We start from the raw sequence: 19,144 nt of genomic DNA, 5'->3' as shown, positions 1-19,144 counted from the left end.
ACGCGGATTAAACGTACCCCGGGGAATGGTTGTAGAAAATAATTCCTCCCTTCCCGCTCCCCTGTAAGAGCTTGAAGTTTATTTGCGTAGCCGTGACACAAGCATGGTGGCGTATGAACAACGTACACTGAAATAAGAGACTCCACTTAGGCGACAGATTTATGCGAACAGATATACGCGTTTCTCACAAAAGAACCAGTTTTTTGCGGCGCTCTTTGCACGATGCGCCGCTTGTTCGTGAATTATGATTCCGCTTCCCCGGTTTAGTTTATAATTCTACATTGTGCCGCGAAAGTAACGCTAACTGTGGCAAGGGGTTGAATAAAAAATTTGCGTTTTCGCGATAAAAAAAAAAATGTAAACGATCGCTACGTCCTTGTTTATCTCGATGGGGGTAATAACTATGGCACTCGCTCTTAATTTCCAGCGGAACGTAATCCGTAAACTGTAAACAATCCGCGAAATTACTCTCACGGAAACTGAATAATTAATATTCTACGTTTTAAAACCTAACCTCGATCGTTTGGACATATTTTTTATCACTGAAGAGTAAACGATCCCATGTGTAATTAAATACAACCACTTCTTTAGAATTACGTACGAAAAATAATTATAGACTCTCGACACTCGCACTTTAATTAGTTCATCGTGAAATATTCCATTCTATGCTCGTAATTGTAATTTTCATTCAACGAGTAACGCGTAAAAAATTGTTCATCTTTAATTTTTATTCACGCAAGCGTTTAACTTCTCCGTAGTGGATCTCTGTGCATATTTAGATATCTATCGGGTCGTCCGAGACAAAATTATTAATACAACGAAAACTTTGCGCATCGACGGTTTTTACATCGTAACGTCGAAACTTTATGCCGCCCGTAACTCGGGAAAAACCTTAATAGAAATTTTACGCTGTGTCCGTAAAAACAACGCGAAATACTCGATATCGATCTTAACCGATCTCAGAACGTAAAAAGGAAATCCAATTACAACGACGAATCGTTTTCAATCAAGTCTCCGTTGTCGCGTACATTCGAAATAACTTACCAACGAGAGAAAATAAAAAGTAACCGATAAACCTGTTGGACGTAAACCCAAAATTAGAACATAAGAATTCGGTGAGAGTTGCTCGCGACAATACGACGTACAATAGAGCTTAAAATTCACTTGATAGATTTCTGGCGCGAATTATGGTCCAATTGAAGTTGATTGACTGCCCAAGGTCACTTCAGAGAGCCTCTGCCTGTAGATACGCACGAAAAGACTCGTCACGCATCAATGGGGGGACCGAACGCTATGGTGGGGGTAGTCACTCGGTGACCTTGAGCGGCCAATTCATTCAAACGCACGGATTTCAATTTCTGGAGATACAGAGGGTATACAACCGCGTGGAAAGTGAACACCAATTTACACGTAACTTTAACAAATAGGGGTACATATTACTTGGCAAACTTTTATTTCCACACGTTGTAACAAATCAACGTACCAGTTTGATCAACGAGAAAATTATTCGAACATTTGTTCACATTTTGGTGACACTTTAACCACATAAAAATTTGCATAAAGATATTTTCCTATAAACCAGCAAATAAGTTTCTTCAAATCTTTGAATGATGGTCACACTAATTGTCTTTGTCGTGTTTGATATTTGACTTTACGATTTAAATTACAACACACGTCGAACTGTGCAGTGGAGTGAACAAGCGCATCGGACATTCGATGAATTCGTTCGAACACAAATTGAACGCAGAAACGAACAGTGAATTCGAAACGCGAGTACCGTTTCTCGAGCGCTCGTCTCACGAGGAACAAATCGCGCGACAAATACCACGTCGGTGTTCCCAGAAGCCGAAAGCGCAATTAAAATCGCTCGAATCTCCGTTTCGTTTATCGGGGCAATTCGTTCCATCGATTGAAACGCGCGAGTCCGTAAAATCTGACCGCGCTCGACGCTAACAAATGTGTCGACCGGAAGAAGACGGGCAAACGAAAAAAAAAAAGAAAAAAAAAAGGAACGTAACCCTCCGGAAAGAAAAAAAAAAAATTAAAAGCCACGGAGTATCGACGAAAGCCTGAAACGCACCTGTAGGACATACCCCAGTGCAACGAAGAAACGAACGGAACCGCCTGGCCGCTATCAAAGGGGGATTTCGCGCGTGGAACGAGCGCCCATTTGTTTTCGGGCTTGCCTAATGATCGTTAAGGGCCAATAAATATTTCGCCGCGCGCCGAAAGACCGTGTCGTCCCCGAGAGGGTCTCGCGGAGGCGCGATAAAACATTTTCTAGTTTATATGCTAATATCAGCGGCTCTAAGTGCCTTTCGCGCGAGCCTCTTTCGTTCGAGTGCTTCGACGCGCGGAGGAGATCGTTCCTTTCATTCTCTCCCTCCTCTCACCCTTCGGTCCACTTCAATTTTTCTACTTTTTTCCCCATTTTTTTTTCTCTTTTCTTTTTCTTTTTTTTGGTAGATTTCTCTCGCTCTTTCTACTCATTTTCTCTCTGCTTCTTCTTCTTCTTCCTCTTCTTCTTCTTTCCTCGGCTCGTCTTCCTCGAGTTCCATCGTGACGAAGGATTTTTCGAGTCTTGGCCGCGCGGAGGAAGAGAAGCTCGTTAGGGAGCCAACGGACGAGTAATGACGGGGAGGGAGCCAAGGGGGGAGGATACGAGTCTTTCCAGATAAACGTCTCGTCGACTGATAAAATTGCGAAAGGTCGTCGGTGAGTGTTTCTAATTTAGTGCGCCCGCTGTACGACTCTCCTCCGGATGGTGTCCGATTTCTTATCGCGTGTCTGTAACGTTCGGTGCAATCGGGGAAGTGTCGAATTCGTTGGTGGCAATTAGAGATTGGATTAAGAGCAACGCGATTAATGGCGCGAGTCGATTAAAGCGTGTTCGAATCGCGGACGAGTATTTTAAAAAAGTAACGAACGGGACAAGGGTTGGCCCGGTGACAAAATGGAAACGATTGCACGGTGGCTTGGGCAATATTTGTTTCGGACGGTTTCAACGAAGGAGCAGTCGTAGATACAGTTGTCTTCGATGATTGAACACTTGTTCCAAGCCGATTCTGCGGATTACTTCGTTTCCATGGCGAACTCTTTTCGTCAATTGTGGACGAGACGAGAGTTGTATCGATTAATCTGGTGAACAAATTTTGGTGTTGGAAAATTCTGGAGAAAAAATTTTGGTGCTGGAAAATTCTAGTGAAGAAATTTTGGTGTTAGAAAATTCTAGTGAAAAAAGATTTTCTTACTGGGTAAGAAAATTCTATGGTAAGGGCTACAAACATCCTAAAGTGTGGGGTAAATTAATGGTAACAATTTCAAGTTGAAGTTTATGGTCCACAATTGAAGATAAAATAGTTTGGTGTTTGAATTTTTGGTAGACCACCCGACAAATAGTTGTATGTTTTGAGAGGGTTAATTTATTATCAAACACTACATCCACTAATTACTACACATGGATGAATTCATTTTTAATTTCAAAATCTAAATTTACTCTACAAATTCCCTTGATATTCCATACCACTTACCATCTTTGAATCCCCAATTCTGACATTTTTTACACCTTTTACCACGAAACTAATTTCGAAACATTTAATGATTTACAAATTTAAGTATTCGAATATTAGACATTGCTCACGGTTACTCTTCCATTTTTCCTACAATCTGCAACATAATATTCGAATCGTTCCAATTTACCATTTCGCGTTACGTATATAAAATCATCCTCAAAATGGTTTCTTTTTTAATCGTGTTAATTGTACCTCTGATACTCCTACGTTGTACATTGTGTCTCGTACGGAGGAACCACTCGTTCGATCTTAATAATTCTCGTTGATTGAAATATTATCGGTCGGTTTACGTTCCACCAATTGAACGTCATCGCGAAGCAGCTCGAGTTTTCATTAAACGGCACTTGCCGTAGCACGCGACTCCGCATCACGGTGTAACGCCTAACGGTAAACATCGAATTTCGCCGAGTCGAGCACCCTGTGTTCCATAAAATTAGTATACATAATGGGTTCGCGAGGCGCGAGCGTGGCTTCGAGATCGTTTCGAAACTACTTCGTTTTCATGGGCTGATAGCGAGTCCGGAATCTGAAGTTCCGACTGCGCCGACATCGTTCCGCGGAGAATAGGTTAGTCTTTACGGGATTACGTGTTCACGATAATGGAACAGCTAAAACTCCTCCACCGTTTCGGAACAATATCAGAACATGCGTATATTAACAGGCAACGGTATCCTCTAGCGCCACCTAGACTTCGTTACGTGCTTAACGCAGCGCGGAGGAACCCGGTAAGCAAATTTGTCATTACGATACTATTAAGAAAAACGATCGAGGAGGAGAGAGTCACTTTGTGTTCTCTCTAAACGCTACATCCACCGATCGTAACGCTATCAAGAGAAACGATTAAGAAGGAGGGAATCACTTTAAAGTCGTTTCGTTTCTTTTTGGTGAAAATGGAACACGATTCTTTCAGAGTGTACAAACATTTTATCAAATTGTATATTCTCCATTTTGGAAAACGAAATCACTTTCCGAACAATTCAATACTTGTAAAAACAACGTACAGAAAAGAAACGAACATCGACTTAAAAAAAAAAAAAAAAAAAAAAAAAAAATAGAAGCGTAGAACGTATCGCGCAAGTATCAACGCCGCACGCAACGAAACACCAATAACGAGAGAGGAGAGAGCGTGCGCGCCCGGTGAGCCCAATGGCGTCGCCACAGGCCGCGTGAATCGAATACCCGTCCGCGGGGCGCACGGAACAGAGCCATGAACCTTCCCGCTCGAAAGGAAGTCTCGTTCCATTAAAAGAATCCTAAATTGAAAGCAACCGGTCGTTAAGGAGCCCGTGAGTACGTCGTTCGAAATCCAGATTTCCAGGCTGCGAATCCACCTAGCGAATAGATTGCTAATCCCCCCATACCACTTCCCCTACCAACCGTAGAAATCTTTCTCTCTCTGGCTTCTCTCGCATCGCACGCAGCCAGTTCAAAGAATAAGAAGAAGCTTGATCGGTCTCTCTCTCTCTCTCTCTCTCACACTTTCTTTTCACCTTCCTGTTCCCCCGTTCGTCTCCCCGCCGCTCGGTCGCGGTTCTCTCTGTCTCGTCGAACCCCTCTCGGGCATTCTTTGCTCCTTAAGGGCGCGCGGAACGCAGAAATGGCAGAGTGGAAACGGGAAATTGTCGGCACTCGATCCCTTTCGACGTAAACGAAGACGTAGTGAGGCGTGCAATGATCAAGTATATCTCGGGGAAGATTAACGACTCGTCGGGCCACGTGAAGGGCCAAGGGAGCCGAGGATCGACGGCACAAGAGAGCGAGGAGGGCCAATTACGGTCGTCTCCTCGATCCGTCTCGCCACGATTTCGACTCGATTCCCCGATTTAATCGAAGTTCGAGGGGTCCGTTGTGCTCTCTCTCTCTCTCTCTCTCTCTCTCTCTCTCTCTCTATTTCTGTGTGTCTGTCTGTCTCTCTCTGTCTCGTGCGCCGACTTCCTCTCCGCCGTCAGTGGGGAAAACGTCTAGAAAGTTGCCCCCCACCCCCCTCTCCCACACCCCCCTCGCGCCAACGCATCCCGGCAAATTTGAATGCGAAAGGGTTGCGGCAAGTTCGAGGGAAGAAGTTTCGCGCCCGGGGATTTTGCAATTAAAAGTTACGGTTCTTTTTACGGGAAGTTGGCTCCCGCGGGCATGTTTGAGTTTTTGAGGAGATTGCAACCGGGGTGAGGATGTGTCACTCGCGGGGTTGATTTTCCGCCACGAGATTGGTTCTTTGAGCGAACATCGAGAGTTTCAGCTACCTTGCGGTATACTGATTCGTTTTTGGTACTTTGATAGTCATCCGCGGATATTGGCTACCTGATTTTGACAGCGAGCCGATCATCGAGATATTTCCCTCTAATCCTTGATAATGGTGCGGTGTGTACATTTTCGGTGTTCTCACGTTGGAACAGGCATTGGAAACTTTTATTTGGAACACTATTCGTCGGTCGAAAATAATCGAGTGTCCTAGAATTTCGTTAACAAAATGGTTGGTAGAAGTTTGTCCAACATCTGGAGTTTCGAGTATATTCAAGTAGGAATATGGATGAAAAATTCATTTTATTACAGAGTTGTGCCAACTGGTAGAGTCTCGAATGTTTTCTAGGCTTTGATAGTCATTCGAAGATATCAGATACCTAATTTTGACAGTAGGTGGATCGTCAAGGCACCTTACTTTGATCCCTTTCCATATTACGAGGGTGAGTTTCCTGCCCTTGGGCACCAAAGCTTTCGTCTATAATCCTATCGGTTCAAGATCGTGAACTATTGAAGTGTCTATCCCTTAGTATTCACCAATACCAGGAGATTTGACTCGGAGTAACTATAATAGTTCTCTCGTCGTATTCGAATCAACGAGGAGTAGGAGAACCCTCCAGTCTCCAGTAGTTTCAAGCATGTTTACTCTTGTGTCACTTTTACTGCTGAATTTCGACAGAAATCTTATTTTAATCTGGATCAAATTGTAATATTTACACTCATGTAACAATTATTAGAGTCATGTTTGGGTAGATTCGGGTACAGTTTTTATTTACACGGTGTTCCTCTTGGTTAAAATTAGCCAAGTGTCTTAAAATTAAATCGACAAAATTACTGACAATGATTAATAATATTTAAAACGATCGAAAAATAATCATAATCATTTCCCACTACAACCGTTACTTTGTTCTCAAAATCAGTAACCGACGCATTAAATTGTTCAATAATTGTTGACAATATATTTTCTCGACGAGTTGGACGACGAGTATAATTTTTTAGCAAATCAGAACTAGAATGACAGATGGAAGAGTAACCCAAAGAATATTTAAGGAACATTTATGAATTTGTCTGTTGAGAAAAGTAAAAGAAAAAAAAAAAAGAAGCACTGCGAACGAATGCAAACACGATATGCCTGCAACTAATAACTTGCACAGAGTGTCCCTTATAAAGTGTTCCTTCAGGGCCCTCAAAGGTAGTGGCCAAAATTTTTCTTTCGTATTTCAGTCGCGATGAGGTCCTTCGTACGACAGGTGGAGTAATATTACCTGGCCCCCAAGAGAGCAGAGGGAAATCATCTTTAAGGAATGCTCGTAAAATGTGATAACATTCGTTTTAAATATTTCTTTGTTTCATACGTGCAAGAGAGACGCTGGTGAACTCTAAAAAGAAACAAAATCTTGCCAGTGTCTTTAATACAGAGACGTTAAAACGACAATAAACCGCCACGAAATAGATACGAACATTAAATGATATTGATCGAACTGTGAAGTCATTCGTGTCGTTATTTTAATGCATTATTTTTAATACTACCGATGGAACGTTGAATTTAGAAAAATTTTAACTCTCGACAGTTCATTTTCTTCCCGCGATAAATATTTATTTAACGTATCCGACTTCAACGTAATATTAAACGAGAAAATATTTTACGAGGTAAAATTGTATAGAAACATTACGAATAATATATTTCCACGTTATTTTTGTATTTTTAAAATGTACTTATTATATGTCAATTAACGTTAGAGAGTTATTGCCTCTATCGTTCGGAGAAAAAAAAAAGCAATATAAAATTCCAAGAAAAATGAAATATATCTGGTAATAGGAAGTTAATTAAAATATTCTTATATCCGAAGAATCTCAAGAATGTCCATAATGAAGCATTTCCTTCCTTTTTGTTCTTTTTCGTAAAAGAGGTATTACTATTGGAACTTTTCAAGCTAGCGATTAAAATTCACTGACTGAAAAGTGATCTTCCAGTGGAATAACAAATGCTGGTTACAAATCGATGTTACATGAAATCCAGTCGAAACATAATTTATTTCGTACACACTTTCTTTTTTGACTTAATGACTTGTACATTTTTAGAAAAATCACATTACGTGTACTAAGGGTACAAATTAAGGGTCGAAATATTTACTTGAAATAAATTAGATCTTCCTTGAACTATAATTGCTTGAAAAATGTTCTTCACCGTTATATAAATACTTTCAAAGATTCCAACTTTTCAATAAACGTATAAATTGTGAGGGAATGTCATCTGGCCGTGAAACGACAATTGGTTGTATTTCGAAAGCTTTTGCGACACGTTATGGCCGTTCCGATAACGACTCATTAAACATCCCAATTATCGGGCGCGGATTCTTCTTCCAGCGAGCAGAATTCGTACGCGGAGCGTGTATTATGCAAGCCAGGCGCAAGCGTAGCACGTTCGGGTTACTTTAATTAGCGAAGGCTCCCCTTTAGATAACATCGGGGGTGAAAGACGGTGGAGAGAGGGCTCCGCTCGAACGGACCTTCCGTTAGAAAGGATAATGCGATTAAGGTATGCACTCTCACGAGGGCCACGATCTCTTTCGATCGTTCGATAGTTCGATGCTTTCCAAGAAACGAGGCAAAAGTTTAGAGAGCGAGATTTTCCAGCTTTGAAGCAAAGACATCAAACGGTTCGCTGCGTTCCCGTGCTGAATTCGCCTCGTTTTGATGCGATTTGCATAATGGATCGCTTAATCCGCCAACAGCCGTTTTTCGAAATAAATAGGACGCGGAACATCCTTTCGGGATCGTTCCATGCGAATATCCTCACCGGGTAATTTTAAACCGTTGGTTCGATCAACGATTGATAAATATAAAAGTGCACGTTTCAATCCAAGGGAGTGAAAGTCATTTTTAAACGTCCGTAAATAACGATACGGACAAAATTCCATCGGGTTTTTGACAAAAAGGAGTGAAAGTGATTTTTAAACGTTCGTAAATAACGATATGAAAAAACAAGTCGATTATTTGAAAATTACTTAAAATTGAGAATTAGTATTTTTCCAAATCTTTGTACAAACTTTCTTTCATTTCGTTCGGAATAATATTAAATGAAGACCCCTATATTATACCTATTTCTCCCCCATTGATTACATTTAATCCCATGCGGTGTTCACTTAGGATTAGATAAAATTGAAAATTATTACTTTTTCCAAATCTTTGTGTAAACTTGTTTTCATTTCGTTCGAAATAGTATTAAATAGTGATCCCTATGTATATTTATTTTCCCCCATCGAGTGGATGGGAGGCGACGAAACGCATTGTTAATTTCTCGACGATTTCACTCGTTGTCTGGTCTAAATCGCTTTATCAACAGTATACGATGCAATTCTACCCAACGAGCGATAATAAACGAAAATTCACCGTTGCTCTCGCTCTGTGCAACGCGAAAGGGACAAAGTCAACGCGCCAATGCGCACGTACCATTTGGTCAGCAAACCGCAGTTAGAAATTGTTTAATATTCCAGGAAGTTACATTCCTCTGTTTAATCGAAACAGACCGTTCCGGTTTGCTCCCGATCGATTCTATACGCGTACGTTGGATCGTTCTATTCTCGATTCGTAAAGTGCAACGTTGTTCGTAAATAACATTGCAGTTTTATTCTGGTGTGTGCCCGTTTCTCACCCTCGTGCACGCGAATTCGCATACTCGAATTACGAACACCCACGGAGGGGATTAGAACGTCCAGAAAGCCACGATACATTTTCATCGCGAGGTTTCGTTATTCCTTTTCATAGACATATTTATCATCGTGGGCGAAACAGTTTGAGAAGAAATATCGATATTGGTAACATCTCGTATTCGTTCGTATTCGAAACCTCTTTCGTTCGATCGACTTCAATTTGCAATTGACTTAAAATTGTAATTCTAAAACAATCCGTGCTAAGTCCAGTGACGAAGAAAGTAAATAAAATCTATCGACACCAAGTGAGATAAACCGAAACAAGCCTCTGTACAATATCACAGGACACCTTCTGGATCGTGCACAGTACATTTTATTCTCCATCTAATAGAAACACCGTTTAAAGTGTTGATCCATCGAATGAACGTTTTACTCGCAGGCTCGAAAATCCCATTTTTCAAAATTACAAAGGCGTTAAAATATTTCCGAGTACACGTAACGCACATTTTCCTCGTGCTCCGATTACCCGCAGGTTCGAACATCACCTCCCGCGGAGTGACTCGGAAGCTTTTCCAGCCGTTGTAAATTAATATTATTATTTTAGTTTTACGTGTCAGTTTTCGGTATATTTCGTTCGATTTTTCACCGGTGTACTCCGACCCTTTAAACGATACCGTGGTGCGCGAAATCCCGAGCCTTTCCGGCTTTGTAAATCCCCTCCACCGTTTTGGCTCTCACTCGCTCTCATTTAGCATGCACGGGCAAAGATTCGGGGCAGCGGACCACCGGAAATTATTCAGTTCGACCATGCATGGAAATTGCTTCTGGTCGAGGGGATCCGTACGCAAAACGCGTGCCGTGACTTCTTCCATCCACGAGTCGTTTCGAGGTTTTCGAGCGAGCCGTGTGTATCTGGCCCGATCGACGGAGAAAACACGCTTTGTTCCGCGCGCCTATCTACACGTGTAATTAACTTCGCTCCGCGTGTAACCGGCTCGTCGATACTGGCACGGATCGAGCTAATCCGATCGTGAATTTTCAAGAAAAAATCCGACCGAATGGAAACCACTCCCAGAAATTAATTGGGTGTACAGCGAGAGGAGGGAGTGCTGGATGTGCAAAGTTATCGATTCTTTCTCTCGATATTTACGAGCGATTATTTTTGCGATCGATGAACCATCGACGATGAAAATCGACCGCGGTGAGATCGAATTGAGAGTTGAATTTTTATCGTTCGATTATATTGGAATTACGAGAAAATCTAGGAACAGTTTACTGTGAAAAGAGGGCTGGATAGTTATCGATTCTTCCTCTCGAAGGTAACGTGCGACTATTTTTTCGATCGATGAACTTACGACGATGAAAATTGGTGGCGGTGAGATCGAATTGACAGTTGAATTTTTATTGCTCGATTGTGATAGAATTAGGAGAAAATTTAGGAACAGTGCACCGCACGGTGTTCTTCGAAATAGGTATGTTAAGTTACTTTTATTAGAATACTTCAACCACGATGTCTATCAATCTTGCGACGTGTGTGTTATTGAGAAATTTGATACTATGAATATTTATTCGTAATTTTATTGGAGTTACAGTATCTAAAATAACTCAAGGAAACTAATTGTGCGCGTCGGTACCCCCGAAAAGGTTATACATAGAATTGATGGTGTTTGATAAATTTTAGTCGAAGAGAATAATAGAAATACTTGCTTTCGCTCGATTCTTCGTTTCGTATCATATTATTTGTCCGACACAGCTTGGCAGATATAATTTGTTTATTAACGCGAGGTTTTCTATCCAAACGTTTCGCAACCAACGAGTAAACTACTCTCGATCGATCGAAATCGATAAAGTCGTCTAAATTTTGAATCGATTACTTCTCTTTCGGGGTTGAGGGACGACACGTTGATAAAGTTGGTTAACCACCGCGCTAATAGGTTATACGAGCGGATTATTAAGAAAATTCCACGGCAAAATGATGCACGGATAGTCTGAGGAACATTTTAATCGTTCTCGAGGGAAACCAGTTCGCTACAGATTAAACAACTCCGGACAATTTTCTGTAACTGTGTAATGGAGATTACCGACGTAAATTGCATCTTTAATTACTACCCCAGACCGGATGCGACTAATTGGATGACACTTTTCATTCAATTTCTGTTCACTGTTATTAAAGACGGGTAAATCTGGATCAATTTTACTACTCCTTTCGAAAGAAACGAAATTATTCCGCTCCGTTTCTGAGAAACTCGAATCGCATCATCGGCCACTGTATTAAAGGGGCTGTTGATCGAGATGTGGGCGCGTAAATGAATCTCGTTAGGTGATCTTCGAGGGTCTCGAGGTACTCAACGAGGATACGAATCGAAGATTTTCGGTGTTCGATCGGGACATTGGTAAATAGAACGGATTCGAATATTTCTTGCGAATCGAAATAGTAAATAAATGCGAATGTGGGTCACGTTTGCAGCGATCACTGTTCTTTACTCTGTGTAAATGCACGTTGAATTTGTTTCGAGAATTGGGAGATTTTCTCGGTAAACGTTTCCGATTAATACTCGAATACGTGGCTTTCTCGAAAGGTGCAAATAATATTGAACGAAATTATTTTACTCGTTACAGTGGGATATGTATCGGCTGGGACGTAAATTATAATTGTAACGGGAGATGAGAAACGTGTCGTTAAAATTACTATTTGTACAAACGAAAAATAAATATGTCGCAGTTCTGCAACCGTATGCATTTAAAACTCAACCGAGTGTAGTAATTAGGTCCAACTCTGGAGAGGAAGTTCTTTGAATCGAGAGTTAAAAAGCTTATTATTCTACCAAGTGACTATTAGGATAATTGCTTGCCGGTAGAAAATTATAAAAATTCTTCGCAATCTCCGTGGACTTATTCGGTATAACAATGTTTACGTTCTTTTTCGTATTTTATTTACTTACAATCACTGATACTACTTCAGTGTAATTTACGTTTCAACAGTGAAGGAAACTTTTTATTTCTATTCTATGATTTTCTTTAAAAGCAAAATAGTCCAGTATTCTATCGTATAATTATAAAATTATATACGAAGCTAGATAATACGGTACTTTACATTCATAGAAAGATAAAATTAACCTAATTAATACGATATTCTAGATTTCTAAGACAAAATTAAAATAATACCGATCCACGCGATGGAAGAATTCTAAATTCACAAAAAATATTCCGTACTTATTGTCTCGAGCGAACGATTGCTGCTTCAAACCGTTGCGAACCTTCTCAAACACGCCCTCGAGTCACTTGGAACGAATTTGCTTCTTCCAGTCGTGAATCGGAACGTTTAATTTCGCAATTTCTCCGTTTCGAACGCAATCGAGCCACACACCGTCACAATTAAGACGTTGCATCGCACGAGGATGCAATTTGTCCTGTAATCGGCATTGTCGCGTCACTCTCACGGGGGAAGGGAATTCTACATTTGTTCACGGATTATAGAGGCGTAATTAACTTCATTCAATGACATCGACCTAACCCAGCTATTTGGCAATTCGAAGCGCACGAAGTCTCACAATACAACCGCAATGACCCCACTCAGTCCTGAGATTAAAGCGTCCTTTAAACCCAGGCTGATAACAGAAAGTCTTCCATCCGTTAACGATTTAAGTCTCGTGCAACAATATACGAAAGTGTATTTTTAACGGGCATGCACGATGCGAATCGAAATGGTAAATAATCGTGGAAAATTTTCGAATACTTCCGGACGCATTTTGCAAAAAATCATTATTCGTTCACTTGGTGATCAAATTTTCCGACGACTGTAATTCATGGAAATTCCCGGCCAACGCGCTCGATGATTATCTCATCGAAAGAAAAATTGCAAGGCCTCGTGTTACCGCGCCTCTTGCGTTCACGTTCTGGAATTTTAAGTACGGTTAACCGAGATTCCACTAGCCCTTCTTTGGTCCGTTCGAATATTTATTATCGTTGGTTCGAGGATTTTAAAAGTGGGTAACTGCGACCGTATCTTTTTGTTTTTCTTTTCTTTTTTTTTGTTTTTTTTTTTTTTTTAATTTTTTACTGCGGAAACATTTGAACAATACTGCCCTCGGTAAACTGGAGCGCTTGCTCCGCGTTTTGCATTTATTACTACTTTCATAATTTATAAAAAGTACATAGACGTAATTGTACCAACCGAGGCATACAATTCTTTTTAAAGTATTTAAGTAATTCTAAATATTCTTTAAACAATATTATTGCAATAGTAGTAACAATAATATCGAATAATGTTCTTATAATAATATTAAGAATAATAATATCATTCGTGTGGTAAATTAAAATATTAATTATATCCACGGAATCGAGGTGATTCGTAAAATGTAATTTTATGATAAACATAGGTTTTTTCAAGTATATTGTACGCTATAGCGATCAAAATCTGAGAACTTTTTAACTCTATTAAAACAGAATAGGAACAACGAGTGACGCAATCTCCGATTGCCCGGGGCACCGCAATCTTTGGGGACGATACTGCAATTTGAATGTCCTGTGGTTATTTGAGAGAATTTCGCGACGAGGGAACAACATTAAAAATCGATATTTTCGAGACACCGACAACCAAAAGCAAAAGGATTATGTTCGCTCCATTTGTTTTCGAGTCGATGAGTTCGAATTTCTATTCTAGTTTCATCGGAGTCAAATCCGCAGAAACGTTGTATCGAGTGTCCCAGTTTCGATGTTGTAAACTGTATTTCCTTCCCGCCACTATTATTATCAGTGAAAATTTGGCACGCCGATTTTGCACATCGTTGGGCTTCGCACTGCTTGCAATTATAACGAATTACGGGAAATTTTGTTTGCGCCAAGAATTTCAAAGTCATCGACCTTTTGGCATATTTTGCAGTGTATTTTTGATTCAAGTATAAAATAGAAACACGTGATCTGATATTTCTTTTTATAGGCAATGACAGATTGCAGTTTTTTTTTTAGAGTTCTTTAAGTTTGCTCAAAGATCGTAATAAAATTCATATCTTGAATAATCAATAAAGTCTTTCGTTGTTAGTTTTCAACTCGAATCGTTTACACGTTAAAATAATTGCACATTGTATCTACTACCGATACGTCTGTTTTAAAGGTATTATTTAGGTTTATCCAAGGACGATATTAAAATTCACATCTGTAATAATCGACACAGGTCTTTCGTTGTTAATTTTCCACACGAACCGTATACGCATCAAAACGATTACATTCTTTCCGCTATCCACACGTCTGTTTCAAAGTTGCTCATTAGGTTTACCCAAGGACACTATTAAAATTCAGATCTGTAATAATCGACACAGGTCTTTCGTTGTTAATTTTCCACACGAACCGTATACACATCAAAACGATTACATTCTTTCCGCTATCCACACGTCGTTTCAAGGTTGCTCATTAGGTTTACCCAAGGACAATATTAAAATTCAGATCTGTAATAATCGACACAGGTCTCTCGTTGTTAATTTTCCACACGAGGCGTACTCGTACGAAAATAATTACACATCGTGGCAAGTTTGAGAACCGTAATCGAGTTTCGATACGCGTGTTGCCAAGAGGTTCGCGAACGAACCGATTCCATTTTGTTCAAGTAACTGATATTATACATCGGTACGGGAAAGGAGCCCCCTGGATCATTAATAAATTATTATCGCGTACCGGAAGATACGAGCGAACACCGATAGCGAGCGACACGGTCGCGGAGAGCAAGCCTTACAAAGTTTCATTTCGTGCGTCGTCGGAGATTGCAAATGAACGCGATTGAAATGCATCCTGGCTCTCTTTAACGAGACCGTTTAACAAGCAATAATCAACAAAACTCGCGTACCAAAGGTACGACGACCGACCGAATCTGGATGCAGCGCGGACGAGCAACGCGGAAAAAGTCAAGCGGAACGAGAAGCAGAGAGAAGAGAGCCAGAGAGCCGTCAGATAAGCTAACAAATGTCCCCAATGAATAATAATAAGTGGCCCGGTCCAATTTGTATTGCATTTACATTGGGCGACGTCCTGGACGTAATTTATATAGCCGGGCCAACCGCCACGCTCGCTCGCCTTGTTTCGTTTCTTCGTTTCCTCGCCGACCGTTAGATAAGATCAAATTAAGCCTGCTTTCTATGCAGCGATTTTTATGCACGCTACTGTGTAGCGAGCACGACGACCGATCTTCCTTCCATCGAAAGCTGTCGACCATCGTTTCGTACGATTTGGTTTTCTGTCGGGAATAGTGTACGTAAATTTCGGTGGTATTACAATCATCTGAAAATATTTGGCGTAAATCGTTCCGTACGATTCAGTTTTCTGTTAGAAATAGTGTACGTGAATTTTGATAGTATTGTAATCATTTGAGAGTATCGGGCGTAAATATTTTTAGAAGCTGGGTGAGTGATTATTTATTGAGAAGATCTTTTCATTGAAAGCTGTCGAACATCTTTTCGTACGATTTAGTTTTCTGTTAGAAATAGTGTACGTAAATTTCGGTAGTATTGTAATCACTCGAGAGTACTGGTCGTAAATATTCTTAGCAGCTGGATGAATTATCTATTACGATGAGTCGTTATAAATTTGTTATTATTGCCAGTATTTGGGATACTTTGTTTAGAAAATTTTAGCTCGTGTAGCTTCTAACCTAGAAGCTATCAATCAAAATGGTGTTACATTCTTCCACTCTTGAGTTACAAGAAATTTAAGTCTCATATGTTCATCATCTGAAACTTTCACTTTGCTTATCACTTAAATCTGAATAGTTAAAATTACTACATTATACAATAATTACGCTCTGCAAAATTTATTTCAATTCTCTAAATTCGATAGAATTTTGTACTTTTGTCTCATCCCTTCCAACTTATAATCGAAACGTCTTAATAAAAAAAAAAATACTCGATCGATTCCACTGTCTACGGAGTTCGATGTAATAAAAAACCATACACTCTTATTGTTCTTTCTATGTATGCTTCAATCGCGTTCGTGTAAAATTAATTGCGATAAAATAGCATTTAATCCGGACGCGACTGCCTTCAAACTTCGACGTAAATTATCACGAAACAATTCCTTGCGTCTGTTGGGCAAATATTGTAACCGGCTTAAACGTCGCCCGACTCTCGGGGTGTTACACAAACGCGCAATGGACGAGTATAATTTCCGACGGTTGTTTGCCGTGGGAATATATTAATACCCTCCAGTTGGGTGGCTGATCGTCCCCGTTAAATAATTGCGTTGCAACGTTAAACGGACTCGCCTGCTTTCGCGTGCACCGAATTCTCCCAAAAACGATATCACCGACGTCGAACCCTCCCTCTTGTCTTCGTTCACTTCGTTTCGACATTGAATCACGAATTTTCAACATTTTCTAACAATCTAACGATCACGATTGAACCTACATTTTGCGGTGTGTCACCGGTGATGGATAATTGTCTCTGTTTCGTGTCAAATTCGGCTCGAAGGAGCAAATGTTTATCGATAAGTAGCTATCGTAACTAACGGTGATGCGAGAAAAATGTAACGAGACTTTTAATTTAAATTAAATTTAAATTAACTTAAATTTGTCATAGATCGGTTTCTAAAACTTGTTTTGACATCGGTGAAAATATCGGGAGCGGTGATATTTAATTTTTGCAACAACGATTACATTTACTATTAAATAACACTCCGTTACACAACTCGTTCGTATTTACTCTTGCAATTCAATTTTAATTTCACGCTATACGTAGAAAGTATTTCTTCTTCAAATTTTGTTTAAAAATTATTCTACCGAAAAGGAGTGAACGATTTCCTTTCGGAGGAACAGTTTCCTTTTCGTTAAATATAAATATTTCCAAGTAAGGTCAACCGAGATCGATTCAATGTTTTCCACATCGAGAGTGGGCGTGTTACCCGCGATGATATGTACACGATGCCTACGTTTTGTAGCTTGTAATCGGAGAATGGATATCGCAAAATCAATGGGGATAACGTTGCACGCGATTCACGGGGGGCGGAGCGCGTGCAATTGAAACGGGATTTAGAAGCCGATCGACGAACGAGTGCCATTCTTCAACCGTGAAACAATTGATCGCGACAACCGTTGAACGCCGGGTGCGTGTTCGACTTCCGTTTCCTGTGCGTTCTCAGACGTGTCATTGTTACCGGTTTTCACTTCTAACAACGCAAAACCCGTGCAGGAATCACTATTGAAATCGTTATTGAAATACGTTAGCTTGTACAATTCTATACATTTACCGAATATTTGTGTATGTTTAATTCTCTACCAAGGGGAATCTAACCATCCAACCCAGAGAGTAGAATTAATTGAATCGATGAGTCGAAAAACGGTACAAGTTTAAAGTTAGGTAAATTTTAACAATCTCAAAACTATCTACGTTAAGTCCGTAGAAGTACACACGAGCATCGAGAACAGTGCAAATGTTGTTTTTTTCAAATACTCCAAAATGTGATTTTCTGATTTGTACTATAAATTATCGATTCAATTGTATTCTGTTACGAGATTACGTATTACGATTCTCTTCGAACGTAATCCGTGAAACCCCGGTTATTTGAGCGTCAAATATTGCACGAGAGCCTCGTTTATTGAAATGCGTTGACAAGTGAGAGAAATGATCACTAAGTAACCTAACTCAGACAAGAGAATTAATTGTGTTCCGTGTTGCGATGTTCCGAGCATAATGTAGCATGATCTTCTTGAAATATAATACTGCAGAACCTCGGTTACTGCAACTCCCATTATTGCGTGAAACCCTCGTTTATTAAAATATGTTGACACGTGGAAGGGATAACCCAGCAACCTAATCCAGACAGTAGAATTAATTGCGTTCTGTGTTGCAATATTTCGATCACAAGATAGCACGATCGTTTTGAAATATAATACCGCGGAACCTCGATTACTGCAATTTCGATTATTCTACGAAATCCTCGTTTATTGAAATACGTTGACAAAATTGAAGGAACGGTCGCACAACAGAGAGAAAAGTTCACAGTGGCGACCATTGTCCCATGGTTTCAAATTTTTTGTCGAGTAGTTTAACGATAAATCGAAGAACACTGGAATGCAACTAGGTCGAGCTGCGTGTCTCTAAAACGAATGCACGTGGAAAGAAACAAAGCGAGTTTTACATGCGCTATAGAATTCTAAATTCCTATAGAACGCTCCATAATGAACGTAACCAAAAGTGGGACAATTCCTTGTGCAAAATTAAATGAGAAAATGGGGTTTGGCTGAGCAACGAAATAAATAAATATGAAAATACAGTATAGGTAAGCAACGAATGAGATATCGTTTAATTCTTTCTTTATTAGAGACGATAGAGAAAAAGTACACGTAACTTTTTTATATAAAATTCAATTCTCTACAAGATTCGTCTAGAACATTTTTGCAAATCTTCACCGATAACAAAGATTTACAAAGAGAAAGAAAAAACCACAAGAGATGACGATTCTTATGCATGGACTGATTTTGCTCAAAATCGGAGGATATCTTGAGGTGAAAATATTGAACTTGAATACAAAATTTCATTGAAATACATTCAGCCGTTTAGAAGCAATCCTGGTAACAGACGTACATGTATAGTACGCGCGCGAGAAGATTGCATCTGGAACTATAGTGAGTCCTGCGCGCTCAGTGACAGTACAGTAAACGCATACTGAACAGATACACACCTTCTCGTCCAAGGATTT

The sequence above is a fragment of the Ptiloglossa arizonensis genome, chromosome 8, assembly GCF_051014685.1.
Source record: "Ptiloglossa arizonensis isolate GNS036 chromosome 8, iyPtiAriz1_principal, whole genome shotgun sequence".
In the NCBI taxonomy this organism is placed as follows: domain Eukaryota; kingdom Metazoa; phylum Arthropoda; class Insecta; order Hymenoptera; family Colletidae; genus Ptiloglossa; species Ptiloglossa arizonensis.
Note: the sequence above shows the minus strand (reverse complement) of the source record.